This window comes from Chlamydotis macqueenii, chromosome 22 (genome assembly GCF_036417535.1).
Source record: "Chlamydotis macqueenii isolate bChlMac1 chromosome 22, bChlMac1.mat, whole genome shotgun sequence".
NCBI classification, from domain to species: Eukaryota; Metazoa; Chordata; class Aves; order Otidiformes; family Otididae; genus Chlamydotis; species Chlamydotis macqueenii.
Genome location: NC_141577.1, coordinates 7705995 through 7724958, shown reverse-complemented (window position 1 = coordinate 7724958; position 18964 = coordinate 7705995).

Here is an 18964-nt window from a genome sequence, read left to right as displayed (position 1 = left end):
ACTGTTAACCTGTCAGTTCTACATGGAGCTGTTAATAATTCTGCTTTAAACGTCTCAAAAGGAACCTTCATATTTAAATATTAAGCATTAGAACTTGGGTACAGTTAGAAAAGAATTGATGCAGCACTTTCAGTAGTAATGTTGCTTGATCCAAAGTCTGTTGGAGGGCCTGGGAATTGTCACACTGCATTAACCGAGCCCAGAGCCAGGGTAGGCTGCCAATCCCGATCCCGGGGTCAAACCCTCAGAGCTCTATCCAGGGAGAATAAGAGGGGTTTAACCTTGGAAAGGACCCAGTTAGACCTTTAGAGTGGGCTTTTATCAGCACCTTGAGGTAAGATGCACATCAAGGGCTTGAATTAATTATTTTGACGCAGCTGCCTACGTTTTAACAGAACACAAAATAACTCTGTTTTAAAGGAGGTTTTAGCTTGGAGTCAGTTCCAAGCTTCTGTGCAGACACGTGTCCTGCAGTAAAACCCACATTGTTTTTGCTTTCACTGCAATTTTAATTTAAGCCTAAGGCACCTCTCTTTTGCAAATATACCTTGAGATCTACCTTAACTCATCCTGATGTTTCCATGTCAGGAGAGGTAACTCCAGCCTGGGCAGGAGAGGATGGGAACCTTCTCACGATGTTGTGGGGTGAGTGATGGAGCAGCCATATGGAAATCCGCCAAACCTCACTGGTATTGCCACCAGCCCTTGGCACAGGCACACAGTGCTACGACATCCCAGGAGCCCCTCCATGAAATCAGAATTCCAACATAAATCACTCCAGAGCTTGTGAATGGCAGTGTGGGAGGGTGTTTGGGCTCCTGCCAGAGCTGGTTGTGTCCTCTCCAAAGGACAGGTCAAATATTAACAGGGCTGGAGAGACAGAGCATGTAACTTGGGCACCCAGGTGGGAAAATGGGGTTACAGATCCTTAAACAAAACGATATCACAGGTCATTGTTGTTTCCAGAGGTGGAAAGGTTAATTAGCTTTCCCAAGGCCGTGACGAGCTTTGTTGGCAAGGGCAAAGCATTGAAAAGCCTGGAGCGAGTGCTCCAGCCCAGGGCGGCCCACCGCAGCACCTCGCATCTCCTGCCCAGCGGGAGGGGAGCCGGCAGGAGCTAAAATCTCAAACAAGGCTGATCCCAGATAACTCTGCTGCACAGCCTGGGCCTAGCTGTAACAATAAAGTGATGTCTCTTCTGGCAGCAGCCCTGTACCCTTGACACCAAAGCTATTTTCCAGGACTGAGAAAGTCACCGGCACTGTCGGAAGGGCAGGATCGGAGCTGTTACAGTGCTGGGGAGGAGCACAGCAGAAACCACATCAACGCTGGGAGGTCAGACCTGTACCGCTGCTGCTGAGTGACAGCAGAGGCACCGCCGGATGTGTCCTGAATTAACACGCACTTCCACCGACAGACTGCGAGCCAGGTACACCGCGGAGTTCAGCGCGTGGTGTGTCTGTGCTGTGACGGACGGCAACGTGTTACCGACGCTGCCGTCCCCTTCCCGCAGGGCTTTAAGGAGCACATTCACCACACATCCCCATTTCCATTCACACCATGATGCTCCCGGCCCTTATCTACATTTGTGCAGAGACCTCGTCTCACTTCCCAGCCTTGCATCCCATCTCCCTGCTTGCTGTAACCAGCTGCTGAGTGTTGCATTGCTAGTCACCAGAGAGACGGGCATCTGCGGGCCTCAGCGGAGCCGCACCGCAACACCGGTCACTGGAGCTGCTGGGCTGGTCTGTGCTTTGCTGGTGGGAAACTCTGGTAATGAGGAGTTGAGCAGAGCCTGTGCTAAGGCAGCCACACACTCCTGAGCTGGTAATGCGGGCTCGGCACCACTCGTGCTCCTGCTCTATCTAGAGATGTTCTCCTCCAGCAGAAAGATGTCCCATACTGGCCCACACCCCGGTAGCTTTCTCTTCCCTTCTCAACGAGGATTTTTGAGAAGCTCGTGGTGCCATCTCCATGCTTCCCTTGGCAGGAGCCCTGCAACAACCCAACACATGGTGGGCTCTGCTCTACCCCTACCAAACCCAGGGACAACGTCCCAGAGACTTTACGGGCCTGGCCAGCACATCAGGGACTACTTGTATGGGTCAGAAAAGCAAGAGAGGGGTGATGACCACATCCGTATCTCGTCTCGGCCCTTTCAGCCACGACGCTCACAGCAACCTGGGATGCCACGGGGCAAATTCAGCGGTGCTGTCGAAGGCGGCATGATTTAGAGCCTCTCCAGTTTGCTAAGGCTCCCTGGGCACTTCTTACACCCTGCCTGCTGATGCATAAAGCAATATAAATAAGTGTAATTTATGCACCAAAGAAAAGGTGCAAGTTAAAATAACTCTCAGCCTAAAATAGCCTCTACATGAGGGAGAGAGAGAGTAAGGGGAGTCTTAGCTTTGTGCCATGTAGAGCATTATCCCTGAATTTGGCCCTGGGCCTAAAAGCTTTTAAAAAGAAAGAGTAAATTTACTTTGGAGGAGGTCACACACGGCCCTGTGCACCTCTTCAGGACTTTGTTAGAGAGTCCTGGGCCAAGCCAGGCAAGCACGAGCACGTTGCGGAGCGAAGCTGGCTGGGAGGCAGCGCTTGGTGCCGGTTTTCCACCTCCAGTTCCCACCCTGCCTGCTCTCGCCCCTGCAAAGCTGAGATAAACCAAGGCCATTCCACTGGGTAACCGCTGCACACGGATGCACACGCCGAGCCATGAAGCAACAGACCTTCGCGTCTCAGTTACTAAGCGCATCCCAGTCGACTGTCTTTTTCTCACTTTGATGCTCCCTTTACGCACAGGACAAGTTGTTTTCCAACCAGGTGGCTCCCGCTGCATCAGGAACAGGTGGATTTATTGCTATCAATACTTCGGAGTGACCGGAATATTTCTGAAACCTGTGTCATCCTGCCCAATGCATACTTAGTGCTTAATTGTCACAAAAGGCACTGCTAATATTGGCAACTTGTGACCTGTCTGCAACCCCCCCAGTCAATAACGCCGCGACCAGCGCTGGTATGGGAAGTGCCATTGCTGATGCTAGGCTGATAACATTATGCGCCTGTGACATGTGAATCAACCTCAGGGTAAGCGAGCTAATTTAGAATACAATGAATAAATATCCCTGGGTTTGAAGAAGGGATGCTGTCAAAGACTTTCTAAAAATAGTTGGTAATTGGCTTTGTATTAGGCTTATTATTGCCTGTGACAGTCTCTTAGAAGTTCTGAAACCACAGCTTCCTCCCTGGGCGCATTCCCGCGTTCTAGAGCCGTGCTCTCACGGCACAGGCACTGCCGTTCCTGGCTGCAAACACCAGCAGAGGATTGTCTTCAGCACAGGGCAATGCCCTGCTCTGCATGGGGCGGAAAAAAAACTCATGGAATACTTCCTGGAAGTGGTGTCCTCTGGAGTTCAGGGCACTTGTTTGGTTGGGGACAGCTCTGAAGGGCTTAGACCAGGATGATAAACCCCAGGAGGATTTACTGACCCTGTCACTGATGGCTGTGAGTTGGCTGTGCTGTCCCACCATCAACTCCTCAGCTCCGGAACTTTTCCTGCTAAGCAGATTTGGTTTGGAAAACAAAAAACAAAAAAAAGTTTTCTGGCTGAAGTGTTTGTTTCAAGACGCGAATCTGATCTCCTGAGCACAGCAAGGCGTTCTCATTGCCCTGCTCCCTCCAGTGCAGGTCCTCTGGCTCTTGCACCTCCTGGAGAGGGGCTGGTCCTCACACTCCTTGGAGATGCTGGGCAGCTACAAGTGCTACATGGTCCTTTCAGCAACATGCCCTGAAGAGGCCATGAGCCGTAATACAAGGCATTATTATTATTTTTATGTCTCTAAGGCCATTTGTCTGGACAAACCTGCTCTGTGGTGCCTATTTACTGATGCAGTGAAAGGAAGAGGGGACACTATCCCCTTCCACCGCCACGGCCGTGCTGCTCTCTGCTGTGCCTGTGTTCAGCCCTGCGCTGCGGTGCAAATGAGCTTACGTGCTTACAGCAGCACTGGGGATAACGATCTCCTCTCATCTGGTTCCTGGCATCCTCTCGCTGACAGCCCCTGGCAGGCTGGAGGCATTGACAGGGTTGATGTTTCTCCCTGGGCAGTTTTCAGCTGTCTCCCCCGGCTCCGTGGGCGAGCACTGCTCAGCGCAGACCCCTCAGCGGACAGGCCTCAGTGGGATTTGCAGGCTGCGGGCTGCAGATAGCAATCACTGCCCTCACAGACGGAGCGGGGCTGCTGCGAGGATGCTGCTAGGCAGTGACAGTCGGATACTTTTATAGTCCCACACAAAGACCAACCCCTGCTCTAAGCTTTCAAAGGAAAGCAGCTTTTCTTCTGTCTCAGATTCATTGCCAGCTTGGTCAGAAGGATGTGCAGAGCAAAAAGGGACCTTGTAATCTTTTGATGCAGATAAACAATGTGAGGAGGGGCAGGAGGACCTTCAGCAAGGATCTCAAAACAGCACACTTGGAGCTGGGGAAAAAATCCTGCTGGGAAGAGGTCAGCCAGTTCCAGACTCCATCCATCATCCCCTGGGTGTTCACTCTCCATATTGTACCTTGGCTCTAAAGGACCCTTCAAATGGCCTGAGCCCTTCAGTTACCCACAGACAGTATCTGAAAGGCTTAAAATACATCAGCAATCACTCCACTAAAGCCTAATGGGTTTTTAACCAACAGAGTGAAATCTGTGGAACAGGCCTGATGGAGCGTCTTGTGAGGGTGTAAGAGTGGACGTGCTCAGCCTGCTCTTGACCGATTAATGCCACTCTTCCATCGAAACCTCAGCCTCCCTCCCCCATCTCTGCACCAGATTTAATCACATCTGTTTGATTTTATACCCCAGGATACAAAGGCTAAAGTGGTGGGTACAGACTGGAGCAGCCTCTCCGGCACTGCTGGTCGCACCAGCATCGCTGGCTGGTTTATAGCAACAGTGAATTCTGGAGGAGAAGCCCCCCTCTGCAAACCAGCTTGGACCTTCTGGATGTCCCAGGCTGGGCAGATGTTTCCAGCTTGGCCCAAAATGTGAGGGTAACGATGTCCCCTCCTTTCCCCACCTGAAGGCGCTCCGCTGTCCTCTGCTCTGTGCCCAAACTCCTGCTGCCTTTGATGGGGTGTAGATGAGGCATTTCTTCTGCAGGCTCTTGCATTAAAGTTCCTAGGTATCTGTAAGCACATGTGGAGGAAAGCCTTGAGCACTGCAATTCACCCAAACCGTCACGATGCCTTTTATTTTTACATTAAATGTTTTTCTTTATGAAAGGAATAAAAGAACTATAACAATCACAATGAAATAAGAAAGTGAATGCCTAGAGGTAACTACAATATAAAATCATATTCAACATATCATAATATTTTACATTTGCTCGTTGTTTTATGTGGATTAAAAGCCACTGGAGACACAATCTAACAACAGCAAGAGAAGCTGCAGAAGAGGAAGGGGAAAAGCAGTGCGAAGCCCAGGGAACCAGGACAGCAAGAAGTGATCTCTGGCTCGCAAGGGAGCCAGAATTGCATCCGATAGTGGTCACCAGGATGGGCTGGCTACCAAATTAAAGGAGAGAAAGCGGAACAAAGGGACTTGGGGAAGCAGAGCATTCTTCACCTCCTGAAAGACTTCGGACCAAGATTAAATGCCTTCCTGGAAGTTGCCTTTTAAAAACCTATGCTGGACGAGGTGCAGCAGTGGAGAGCCTGGATTGCACTAATCTCGTACAAAATGCTCAAACGTCCCGAACATCTCTGGATGCAGGAGAATTTGCAGTGAAAAATGGCATTCGCTGACTTTCATGCAGCTCCTAAGGTGTCTTCTCCCCAAAGAACTGCTAAAATACTAACTTCTGCATGGGATCTCTTTTGAGCAGCAAGGGCTTCTTGTTTCTTTTTTTTTTTCTTCTGGAAAGGAAGGGAATAGCTAAAGCAGATCTTACTCCTCAACGTCCCGAGCGGTGAGGGAGGCAGGCTGGGCGTTTGGACTGCAATGCAGGCACTTCGAGTTCAAGAAAGCGAGTCCAATTGTGGGCTGCATGCCTTCTCCTGCATAAACTCCAGCGTGACACTTCCAACCCTTCTTACAATGCTTGTCAATGTATTTCCAGGAGCTTCCAGAGAACTCTTTAAATTATCCACATGCCATTTTTCACACGCAGCATAAAGACGGTGCACTGTTTTTATTTTCTGTAGGGCAAATCAGAACAATGCTTCGTGGGTTTTGTTTGTCTGAAATGAGTCTGTGTGGCAAAAAATCTGCTGCACGGTGATACCATTGTGCAACTTCTATAGCCGGGGCTTTGGCTGTGAGAGTTTGCAAGCACAGTGCTAGCACCGATTAATCATGAGAGCCTTCTTGTGGTGCGAGCATGCACGTAAAACTGCAACACGAGCTGCAAATGGGAATGGGTGAAGTGATCTTCCAGTCCTGTCTAGAGATGTCTCAGCAGAATAAAACACTCACATCTGGACTTGTAGGATGCGGTGGCCTGTTCTTTTCCCCATCCCACAAACTCACACTTGTCAGCAAGAATGAACACACTGCCTATTTTTTCCTTTCCCCCTTTCCCTTCCTCTCCTCTCCTCTCCTCTCCTCTCCTCTCCTCTCCTCTCCTCTCCTCTCCTCTCCTCTCCTCTCCTCTCCTCTCCTCTCCTCTCCTCTCCTCTCCTCTCCTCTCCTCTCCTCTCCTCTCCTCTCCTCTCCTCTCCAGTAATTAACGTAAGACATATCCAGCTACAACATAACGCCACACTTGGCTGTGTCTTACCAATCTTTTGTCTTTCTTCTTTTGAGCTCACAGCAGTTAAGGATGAAGTGCTGCTCCTGGAGCCTTTCTATGGCACGGACTGGTTAGCAGGACGACCACAGGAGTCGTTGCCTGGGTGTAGGGACGGCACCAGAAGGAAATGAGCAGGCTCCCATCACACGTGCTGAGCTCCTGGATCCCCTGGGTGCCTTGCACCCGTGGGACAGGGCAGTGCTGCAGCATGGCCCCAGCCCCAGCTGGTGTGACTGCAGCTCTCCAGGGCAGCTTGCTAGCAGATTTAATCTCTTTCCACATTCCCTGCTCTCCATCCGAGACTCCGCAAGTCCTGAGATCCCTAAGGAAGCCAGAAAGCCCCCTCTTCCATCATCCTTGCATCACTAAATTCAGATATCTCTACCTGTTTGCTTTGTTCAGCTCCACATTATTCTACAAAATGAGACCAATATTTCACCAAGGCCTCATGCTTCTGATCAAATTACTGCAGACTTGGACCTCATTTAGCTGTTCTGTTTAATGTTTATTGCAAAGAGGCTTGGTTGCAGCGACTCTTCACTGAGGGCATATTTAGCACAGCCCTGTTTCTTTTCTGTCACAAAACTGTGAAGATAAGGTTTCATTACCTGCGTGTTCCAAATGGAATGAAACATTTACCTACAACAACCAGGAGGCTCGGAGGGAATGGCACTGACAAAAAGCAGAAATGAGCCCTGCTCAGTTTGCTGCCTCCTTTAACTCACTGGTCCCAGGCAGAAAGAAAATGATGTATTGTAGAAGAAAGGGGAGGGATATTTGGATTTGATGTCTGGCTCTATGCTCCAGACCAGTAAGAGCATTTCCATCACCATCCCTCTGTGGACATGCTGATGGAGGTCCTGTCCTCAGAGGGTTTTGGCTTCTTCTCTGCCTTGCAAACTTGCAGGAGAGGTTCGTGAAGTTATTTTAACTATGTTAATTGCTTTTTGTGCTCACCACGTTGTGAAAACAAGTGCGCTTCAGCTGCTGAGCCTCCCAGGTCATGCCCACATCTCAGAAACGCTGTGGACAGCCAGAGAACACAGCTCTTCACCCACGCTACCCTGGCATCTCCTGTCTGACTGCTGCTCCCTGACTTCCAGCTGCCCTTGTCTCCCTGCCTGGCCTGGACCTGGCTGAACCACTGCAGGGCAGTTTGGGAAAAACAACACAGCATCTCTGCGCAGGTTTGCGGCACTCAAAGTCAGAGTGATTTAGCAGAAGGACTCGGGATCCTTGTCTGGGGCAAAGCAGGGAACATCAGATTTTATCTGTGCCCCTGTCTGCCTTGTGCGTGACAGAGAACTGGCAGAGCTGCGCTTTGTGGCTATTTCTTGGTCTCCAAGGCCACAAGCATTGCTTTACCCTGAGCCTCCCCTTGTCCTCAGGTCCCTGAGGGTATCTTTTGTTAACATTTTGTACCTCATGCATCACGTAGGGGCTTGGATGTGACAGCCAAGTGCTCGTGCCACATAGCTCAAACCAAAAACCCATACAGAGCAATCCTGATTCCCGTATTTGCGTTGGGGGTCAGAAAAAAAGGCTTTTCCTGGCTTCAGTCTGCTTTTTTTTTTTCATTCAAATGAGCGCTGTGCCCACACTCTTCTCGAAGCAAATTGAACAAGACAAGATCCCCTTATTCCGGCTCCTCAGGAGCGGCCAGCCCATCACCGGCCGATCGTGCTGTGGGCCAGATTGCTGCTCTGCAAAGTCAACCCCCCCCGCCAGTGTCATGCATTTCATTCCTTTATCTTTCTAGGTGCAGCCCACATTTTACCGCCCCTCTCCTGCTCATGGGGGCTCCAAGCGGGTCAGGGATTGGCAGTCCACCGCGCGTTTTAATCAAGCAGTGATTTGGCTGCCTGCCGCTCGCGTGTCAGAGTGTGGGCACTGGCATCGGAGGAGAGCAACAAAGAGCAAATAAAGGAGATGAAATGGTATGCGGTAATTAAGCTATTCTTCATCTTCGAGATTGCTGCTGAGGACAAGATCAGTACAATGAGCCCGAGGCGCTTCTCCCTTCACTCCTCTCCGTCTCAATGCCTGTGACATGGAAGATGAATATGCAGCATTTTCTGTTTGTGCTACTAAAACCCCCATTAAATGCTAGCAGGGAGAAACGATACATAAATATGAGATACCCTTTGTGACTGAGAGAGAGAGAGAGCATCCCTCCTCTGTCCGGGGAGGGAGCTGCGTTTGGCTGGGGCAGAGGCCCGACGTGGCCTGGCGATGGGCAGAGCTCCCACGCCTGCCCAGCACCCGCCGTGCTCTGCCAAAAGACAAGGAGCCTGCAGCTGGTGTGCAGCAAACCAGTGCCCTCTGATGCACACCTTCCCCACTTGCCTCACTGCAAAAGGCTCCCCAGGAAGGAACAAGATCATCTGGGACGTCGCGGCAGCCCAGGCGGGACAGGCACAGAGAACGTGTCCTCCTGTGGCCACCGAGGAGGTCCTGCCCTTGAGGCAGTACCGTCACAGCACCGCTCCAGTGCCAGAATTTGGGGAAAAGAGAAAAAAAAACAAACCAACAAAAAACCCCCACGACCAGCCCCCTGTGGTTTCTCAGTGCTTTGAAGTGGGTCCAGGACGAGCGGCTCTCACCTAGAGAACACGAGACAGCTCCTCTTGCAGGGTCAGCCAGCGGTGGGATGCAACCTCACCCAACATCGCTGCTCCTCAGCCACTTTCTTTGCAGATACAGTCTTGGCTGTCCCCCCCGCCTTGCCCCCACTCCTCCTCACAATCCCATGGAGACCCACCTGCGTTTTGCAGCTGGCAGGAGCTCATCTCCAGCCCTGGCACCGGGGTTGACTATCTCCAGCCCCGCACCTTGCAGGCAGCGCCGGTTGCCAGCAGCCGCTCGTTTCCATCCGCAGCAATCTTGGCAATATCTAAATAAAGAGAGCTGCCGTGAGAGCTCCCGAGGAAGCCATCGGTGAGCAGATAAGCAGGGACTGTGCTGTTGATGTGTAATGCCGGGTTTCAAGCAATGAGGGGAGATGAGGATCATTGTGTTATCTGCTGTTATCTAATTCAAGGAAATAACCGTGTGCATGGCACATATTATCAAACGCACAGAGCTCCTCCAAAATGATATTAAGCCAGGAACTTCACAGTTCCAGCTGCCACTTCATATTTAATTCACGTCCCCACCCCCACACGCTCCTGGATTGCTGAAATCTTGGAGCAGTGGGAGCAGTGGGTGGCCGGGCTGCCACATGTGCTCCATAAAGCCGGGTGAGGGACAGGGTGGGATGAGAGCCTCTGGTTCTGCGGCACTGTGCTTTTTTCTGTTTAAGCAATAAGCAATGTTATTTTAACACTATTATTTTATTTTATTTTTTTTTTTAACTCTGTCCATAGAGAGGGGAGGGAGGCCAGGCACAGCTGTATGATGCAGGTTTTGGAATACACTGGTGCAACTGGTCTTGTGCTGGGGATTGGCATGGAGCGGGTGCTCTGCACCACACAGATACAGTCCCTGCTCTGGCACGTTTATCATATCAATAAACAGGGAAGAAAAATGGGCCCTGGGAGCAGACACCAAATGGGTTGCTCATTGTGGGGCAGCAGGTGGGTGACAGCGGAGGGGGAAACCCAGGCGCACTGGCTTACAGCATCCGGTAGCGGTGCGCCACGATCTCGCCTTCCTGTTTGATGCACAGCCGCCGCTGATTTTAATCTCCCACTTGTGATCCAGAAGGGAAGGATTTTTTAATGGCAGGGGAATGGATGTGGTGTTTAAGCATCCTCTCCAGTGACTTTTCAGCCTGATATGGCCAAGATTTAGCACTGCAGCCAGGTCATCTCTGTGGGAACTGATAAAAATGCCTGCACAGCAGTTTCTCACCAGAAAAAAAATGATTAAATTTTAAATGGGGGAGATGTTTATGTTCATTGTTACCAGAAACTGAAGCCTTAGTCTTGGAAGCTGCTATTTAACTAGAGATGTAAATTTAAGGTTTATATCTGGCATGCTGGGGAAAAGATACCTCCCTATGGGAACTGACTGCTAAAGGCATGGCATAGCACCGCTGAACAGCAGAGCTTACTGTTATGTTTATTCAAGGCTCATTTTGTTTAGATCAAGGTGCTGGAGTAGTATTACCTTGAAATCACCAATAACAGAGCTGATGTGGGGGGAGGAAAGCAGTTTCCAGTACAGGGCTCGGGCACATCGTCTCGCCAGCCTCTGCCTGTTCTTTACAACAGTCCAGTCCCGAGGGGTCAGGCAGGAAGAGGGTGCACTTGGGCCTGATGCTGATGAAGCACAGTGGTAGACAGTCCCCATCCCACAGCACTTACACCCTGCATGATACAACCTGTCTGCTTCCCCAGACACGGGCAAAGCAATGCCTGTGGTTTCTTGGTGGATCCAGGCTGAATGGGTGCAGTGGTGGGACCCGGCTCTGCCCACAAAAATGGGACAGCCAGCTGGAAACTGGAGCCTTGTGAAACCATCCTGGGGTCTTTGCCCAGTTGTCACCCACCCAATACCAAAGAGCAAACAATTCCTTTCCAGATCCGTTTGCTCTGAGTGTACGTGGTGAAGTAGCTGGGAGCGGGGCTGGAGCTGGGGTTTCCCACCTCTTTTTGGATTAAGTGCCTCACAGAGCTTTTGGTGCTTTACTTGCTACGCACCGAGATTTTCCTGTCGCACGCAATATATGCCTATGAGTCTTTATGTGCAGAAGAAGAAACAACCTGGCAGACATGGACAAAGCCCGAGAATGGGCGTCCATGCCAGGTACCCCTCTGGTAACCCTTCTCCATCGTGAGCACGAGGGGAAGCACAAACCTCTGCCCAAGACTGGCAGGCATGGCCAAGGGTGCTCATGAGACAGCCACCTCAGCCAAACCACCCCTCTGAGCCTTACAGCCATGATGTGCCACCTCGTGAGAACCCCGCTGTGCACAGAGGCAGGAAAAGGACCCTGTGAGAAACAGCACCAGGGTCCTCCTCTCATCGCTTGACTCCGTCAACATGGGACAGCCAGATCTGCTGCTCAGGCTTCATGTCTGAGCCATAGGAGTGACGCTCAGACAGCATTTTCAGGGTCTCTTTTGTGATCTTTCTCCAGATATGACCTATATGGAAATTTCCAATTATTCAGCTGATGCACAAACTACCGCTGCTACGGCAGCTGCATGCTTGTCCTCGGTTTCGGCTGCTGCAAGGACATCAGATTTGGGCTCAGATTCCCCCACTGAGTCCTAGGCAGTTGCTTGTGCCAGTTTAAGATCACAGTCCTCATTTTCAATGCAGTTCATGGCTCAAACTCCAGCTTACATCAAAGAGTGGATTTTGATCTGCGAACAACCATGACAGCCATGCTCCTTCGTGACAAGGCAGCTTGCAAAGCCAAGAAGGGAAGGTGACACAGCTGGGGACAGAGAGCTCTGTGTTGAGGGGACCTGGAAATCTTTCCAAAGCAGCAAGGTGATCTAAATGGCTAACTGCAAGTAGGAAAACTGCAAAGGCTGTCTCTTGGAAAATGTGGGAGTGATGCCCAGGTTCAGCATCCCTCACTTCAGCTGAAACATGCAAAGTATTAAAAATCTCCCCAAATATTCACAAATGTGGACCTGGAAGAGGGAAAAATCACCAATCGCTCCAGGGAGTCCCCGGGGGACACAGGGTGCTGGCATCATTGCTGGTCAGACAGAGAGCTTTGCCAGCTGGATTAGCTCTCCTGGATCTGCAAAGATCCTTGCTGCAGAGAGAGGCACCCTCGACAGAGAAATGGGAAAGTTAAACAACTAACACCCCTCCCTCCCTCCCAGCTGGGTCAGCATCACTGCCCTGGAGGTGGCTCTTTTGATGTCAGTCCTCCTGTTTTCTTTCTCTTTTCTAGCTAAACATCTAAATGGAAATTAACATTGACCCTCAGAGAGAATATTTTCACTTCAAAAAGGTCCAAAAGGGTTATTTCAAACATTTCGATGTTTCCCTGGTCTTGAAGGGGGAGACGCGCAGAGACCAACTCTTTGCTGTGAACGGTTCTGATGCTGAAAAGCTGTCAGCTTCTGCAGGGAGGGGGGGGAAGGAGGGAGACCCCCTCTGCAGCACTGCACCCAGCTCTGGAGCCCCCAGCATAAGAAGGACATGGACCTGTTGGAGAGGGTCCAGAGGAGGCCACGCAGATGAGAGGGCTGGAGCAGCTCTGCTGTGAGGCCAGGCTGAGAGAGCTGGGGCTGTTCAGCCTGGAGAAGAGGAGGCTCTGGGGAGACCCGAGAGCGGCCTCCCAGTGCCTAAAGGGGGCTGCAGGAAAGATGGGGAGAGACTGTTCAGCAGGGCCTGCTGGGACAGGATGAGGGGCAATGGTTTTAAAATAGAGGGAGGGAGATTCTGACTGGACATCAGGAAAAAAATTTCTACCATAAGGTGGTGGCACACTGTCCCAGGCTGCCCAGAGAGGCGGTGGATGCCCCATCCCTGGAAACATTCCAGGCCAGGTTGGACGGGGCTCTGATCTGGTTGGAGGTGTCCCTGCTCCTTGCAAGGGGGTTGGACTGGATGGGCTTTAAAGGTCCCTTTCAACCCAAACCATTCTGTGACTCTATGAGGGGAAAGGTCAATGACAAACTCCCTGAGCATCTCTGCCTGATTTCTCCCAGAGCCTGCTTGGTCCTCCCTGCAGCTTCTTCAGCCCAGGTTAAGGCGTACCGCAGCCAGGCAGAGCCAAAGTCCGGCGGTGAGATGAGAGGAGGGCTGTTGGACCTCACCAAAGCACAAAGGGTGAATAACCAGATGCCCATTTCTGTGGAAATGATGGAGTGGCTGAAGAGGGGGACGGACCTGGCACACCTGGAACATGGCAAAGCAATGAAACCAGGGAGCATAATTAAAGCTAAATTACCTAAGGTTTTATTTATTATTTGCGGACTGTGACAGACACAAAGAATAAAAAATGCAACCTTTCAGCCAAAGTTCTTTTTGATGAGAATAATGGCTTTTTTTTTTTTCTTGGACTATTTACAAGTGACAAATAAAATCCAGGAAGCCCAGCTTGCAGCGTGACACGGAGCGGCGCAGGGGGAAAAGCAGCACTCCGAGGGCCACGGCAATATCTTGCAGCACTGAATTTCACAGATCTGGCAAAAAATCCATCTTGTTTCCTCACTTTTCTTCTCTCTCACTCTCACCAAACACAACCGAGTTACATGCATGTATTTTGGGTCAGCTGGTGTTTTTTCCACATACTTAATCACCCAGCAGCACTCTAAACTTTCAGTTTGCATCTCACCCATGGGTCGGGGGTGTTCAAATTTGCTACCAACTATCTACTTTGCTTTCCAAACATGGACCCAGCAAGTGATGTGAAAACAACCACTAATGTCTAATATCTACTGGGAGGTGTAATAAAAAAAAGCTCTTATTTTCTTTGTTAAGAAAAAAAAGGAAGAATAAAAAGGAAATCAGAGCTATTGAAAACTAGGCTTTACCTATTAACTCTTGAAAATTGTCCAACCCATGACAAAAAGAAGATAGAACAGAGTGGGTGTTTGTTCTTGCTAAGTAATCATTGCTACATTATGCTAGGTTTATGATTAATTGCAATATGATGATTCTGTATATGAATTTTTCCCTGTCTTTGTTCAAATATAGATTTTTGGATGTGGGGAGAAGAAATCAACCTTCCTTCTCTGCCTTGAAGAAGCCACAATTATAAGTTTTTTTTTTTCTGCCTGGAAGAAACATAAAATGATGCTGGGTGAGGAGAGGTTTGCGCTGGTTGTGGCAGGCTCCTGAGTGCTGGATTAACGCATAATCACTTTGGCCATTTTGTTCTGTGATGCTGTTCTGGGACATATTCCCTTGCCATCCTATCACCCCATCTGGGGTGAGCTTGGAAATAACCCTGGAACTGGAAAGCATATCTCCGTCCTCTCCCTCACCTAGGTCTCCAGGACACCAGCAAGCTCAGTTTCAATCCATGCCCTGGGTACAACTTTGTCACGGTCCTTTGAAGTCTGCCGCACAGGAATAATTGGTTTGCTCCTGCTGAAGCACGTCAAGGGAGGGAGAGAGGAAATACTTGCCAGAAGTCGCCATTTAGTTGTCATCTCGCCCTTCCCTGATCCTTATATTGATAGATGAGAAACCAGAGGATGGACCAAGAATGAAAACAGCAGGCTTAATGCCGCAAAATTAAACACCTAGCAGCGTTGTTATGTACTCAGTGTGGCTGGAGAGTGGCTCAAAGGTGACTGCAGAAGACTTCATCCTATGGGACATTTGCAGGGAATTCTATAAACCCAGGGCGAGGGTCCTCCAGTGGTGCTTCCTATTTAGTGGTTTCCAAAGCCCGGTGACTGAGAAGATCCTTCGGGATTTGATCTCAAAGTGATAATTCCTATTTTTGCTGAAAAAAAAAAAAACAACAACCAAGCTGCAATTTTTCCATGAGGGTTTTTAAAATTTAGGTCTGAGTCTGCAATTTTGACTCACCACTCCTTTTTCTTTTCCTGCTGGTTTCTAGCTTTCTTGGTTGGAGACAAAAGATTAAAAAAGCAATCTATTCGCCTTATGTTTCTAAGGTGTATATACCTCCACCTCAATGAATAATCTGAAATGCAGTCTCCAGAATTTGTCTGAAACACATCAGACTGCTGGATTTGTTATATTTTGGGTTGTTAACATGTTGGTTTGCACTCTGACACCTTGAATGGTGCCTTTTCTCGGAGGAGAACAACCAGTCATTCCCAGGGCAAAGCTGTCAGCAGGAAAGGCATGGCTGGGGGTGGGGGTTAAAAGGTGAAAAAGGGAATGAAGGAAACTGAAAACTAGATGTATGAGGAGAAGCAGCAACACGGCACGTCATCCTGAACGGATATGGCCTTGTTAACCCTTATCAATAATTTATGTCTGTGAACATGGATTTTCTATTATTCTGATGAGACCAGCTCTATTGCTTATATGTTGTTTGGCACCTAAAATTAATCAAGCATTAAACATTTACTAACACATTTCCTCCCTGGCTCTTCCTTTTAGAGACCATCTCTGTGTTTTTCCCTCCCTGCAAGCTATGGAAGCATCTCAGAGTGGGCTTAACTTTGAGGTAATTGAGCATAAAAGAAAACGTGGAGAAAGCCATGAGAGCTCCTGGCATGGCGAGGGCTCCTCTCCAGTCTGCTCTAGGACTGTCCCCCTCAGCTCTTCCTCTTCCTAATGCACACAGACATTTAAAAAGTAAATTTTCCATTTCTCCATTTCCTTCCGTGGGAACACAGTTGAGGTGCCCAGTGCAAAGAGGCAGCAAAGCTCTCGCCTGCAGGTTCCCGCAGCACCTGGAGATCCTCAGCAGCTGCAATGGGGACATTGTTTCCCAAGCTCTGTCCCAACCTGCCCAACCATTCGCCTGTAGAGAGCATTTTATCTTACATACAGGAGCAGCACAGTTTACGGCTGTCGCTGCCCTGGATGTGCTCTGAATGTGCAACGAGCTGCCAGCACAGGGCATCCACCCCAGACGCTTCTCCTCCGGCAGCTCACAAGGCTTACCTCATCTCGCCTTGCAGATCAATCTTTTTTCTGCTCCTGCCACCTCCCACAGATTGTACACCTTTCGCCATCTCTCCTACGCCTTTTTCCTCCTCCTCCAGCTGAAACAGTAAGGGAAATTTTGTAAACTGAAGAGAGCCAGCCTGCCCGCGGTGAGGGCTGATGCGGTCCTCAGCATGTTCTCCAGCATGGCACTGATGTAGGAAGATGCTAAATATTGCTCAGTTTAGAGAATAGGATGTGGTGAGATGGTCTGAGTTAGCTCCTAACCCACAACACCCCACCTCCTAGGCGAAAGCCTAAACATTGGCAGATGTGCTAGGTTATGTCAAGAGGTTGGTTGATGCCAATTTGCATAAATAGTTTGGCAAATAATTTTCCCTGGGAAACCAGAGAGTTCTTGTGCCAGAGGGTGAATGAAATATAGAAACCTTCTGTCAGGGCTACAATGCAGGGGAGAGTGGAGAAAATGTCATGTACCCTGTCCCTCCTGTGTTGGTCCCACTGTGACCCTTGCCTGGCATGGCCAGCCGGCCACAGCAAGCTACGGCTTGCAAACCAACACAGCACGCAGGTGTGCTCGCTTGATCGCTGTGGCACGGGATGCCGACAGAGAAATGGCACAAGTTAGGGATGATCATCCCCAAAAGACCCAAGGAAGGAGAACACCAAGGCTCCTCTAAGCAAAAACCGCATTGTGACCCATAAGCAGGGCCCAAACCAATAAACTTGACCTACAGCGTGAAGTGGCACAACCTCTCCATCGCAGGGGTGCACACCACACGGCTGTGACCAACAAGCACCAACCCTCCCACCTTGCGGACCCCCGACCTGGACCCCCTATGACGTGACCTGGCTACTCAGCCCTGGTAGCCACAATCCGTGGTGGCAGGACCGGCCCCGTTTGCACCCAGAAAAGCTGGGGGAGATGCACCAGCTACCTCCTCTATCCAGAGGGAACAGAGCACCAGGATCTGCAAGGCTACTCTTTAAAATCCCAGCCATGCACTTCCTGCGTGAAAATAAATCATCGCTGAGGTCCCACTGCCAGCTTCGAAAGTCTCATTTTGGTTTGGTTTTCTGACAAAATTGTAACCACTTGAATTTATGCAGATTATGCACTCCTGCCAGGTGTTTATTTTATATGCTTTTCTTCCCCCCTGCTACACGGTGAAAGAAAAATTGGATAATATTTGCTAATGAGGCAAGTGGGATATTTCTGGGCCACTTTAACTTACTAGGAATAAAATGTATTTTTTAAAAATTGCTGACCCTTTAAACCTCAACAGTTAGTTTATCTCAGGGACATGTTTCTTAGTCAGTAAAGGGTCTTTCCTGAAGGAGTTATTTGTAATTCATTAGTACTGGGGTAATAGTCACACTCCTAAATAATTCCTGTGCTTATAAAACGCCATCTGGTCTCACGCGCTAAGGGCCGGATGCTCTGTCGGTGTAAATCACTAGAGCTCCATTGCCTTGACTGAGTTCTGGTGGCTTTAAATCCACCCGCCCAGCTGGCCCACGAGCTCCTCTCAAAGGTCTCATGTTCCCTGGTTTACGGGTGCTCTCGCGTTGCCTCCTCGAATGCACTGCTGTCGCCTGCGCTGCCCGGGAAAAATTGCTGCTGCGTGCAAAAGCACAAAGCTGGGTCCCGGATAGGCGGGGGCAAGCCAGGCCCAGGGCACGCAGAGCTCTGCCAAGCTGTGTTTATGGGTATTTGTACTACAGCAAGTGGTACGTCCTGTGCGCTGGTTAATAAAACCTGTCAGGAAATTCTGAATGTAAGAGAGGGTAAGAAAAAGGTGTGATGTTGAAGCCATACTAACTTGAGCTTAAGCTTTTTGCTGAATTAGACACCAGAGATGGATTTACATATGTTAAAGTACATATTGTTATTGCTGGGGTTATATTCCTTTGTATTTTTTCTTTTTTTTTAAAAAAAAAAAAGGCAAAGAGATTTACAGGACATAGCCAATGAGAAGGCTCACAGTTCATGATAATCAATCCAAATTAAAAGCATTTCCCACTCAAATCCTGCCTACAAAATTTGAAAACTGCTTGAGAACCTCTTGGGTTTTATGAAGGACGGATCCAGGCAGAAGGACCCGCATCAGCCACCAACAAATCTGGATCTGGGACCAGCTCCTTCCATCCCCCTGGGCAATGCCAAACCACCCCCATAAGGCTTCATGGGAATCCAATGCCTCACACCTCCTTACAGGTCCAGTCTCAGGCTTATTGCTCAGGATGGTTAAACCAGTCCTTATGTTTCTGGGTTTCCTCCATTTCCACCAGAGACTTTGTGGAGCTGGGCTCGGTGAAGAGAGATCACCTCTCCTTTTAGATAGGGATAGCATTTCAACAAACTGCTGTGAGATCTCGTTAGGGCTTTTGTCCATTACACAAATCCCAACGACGATAAGAGGCTGGTGCCCTGGAAACTTAACAAAGATGACAGAGAAGGGACCTAGCATGTTGCAGAACTGGATCCTTTTCACTTTCCTGGTGGATTTCCCCGCGCCCCCTCCCCCCCCCCCGCCCCTCAGGTATCTGATATCCCAAACCCTCATCTGTTCAATCTGCCTCCAGTCCTCCGGTAACAAAGCCACATGAAATCTTTTGGCAATTCTCATGCTGCAGAACAGAAGCCGCCAAGCCCCTGTGACCCTCCCCAAAACA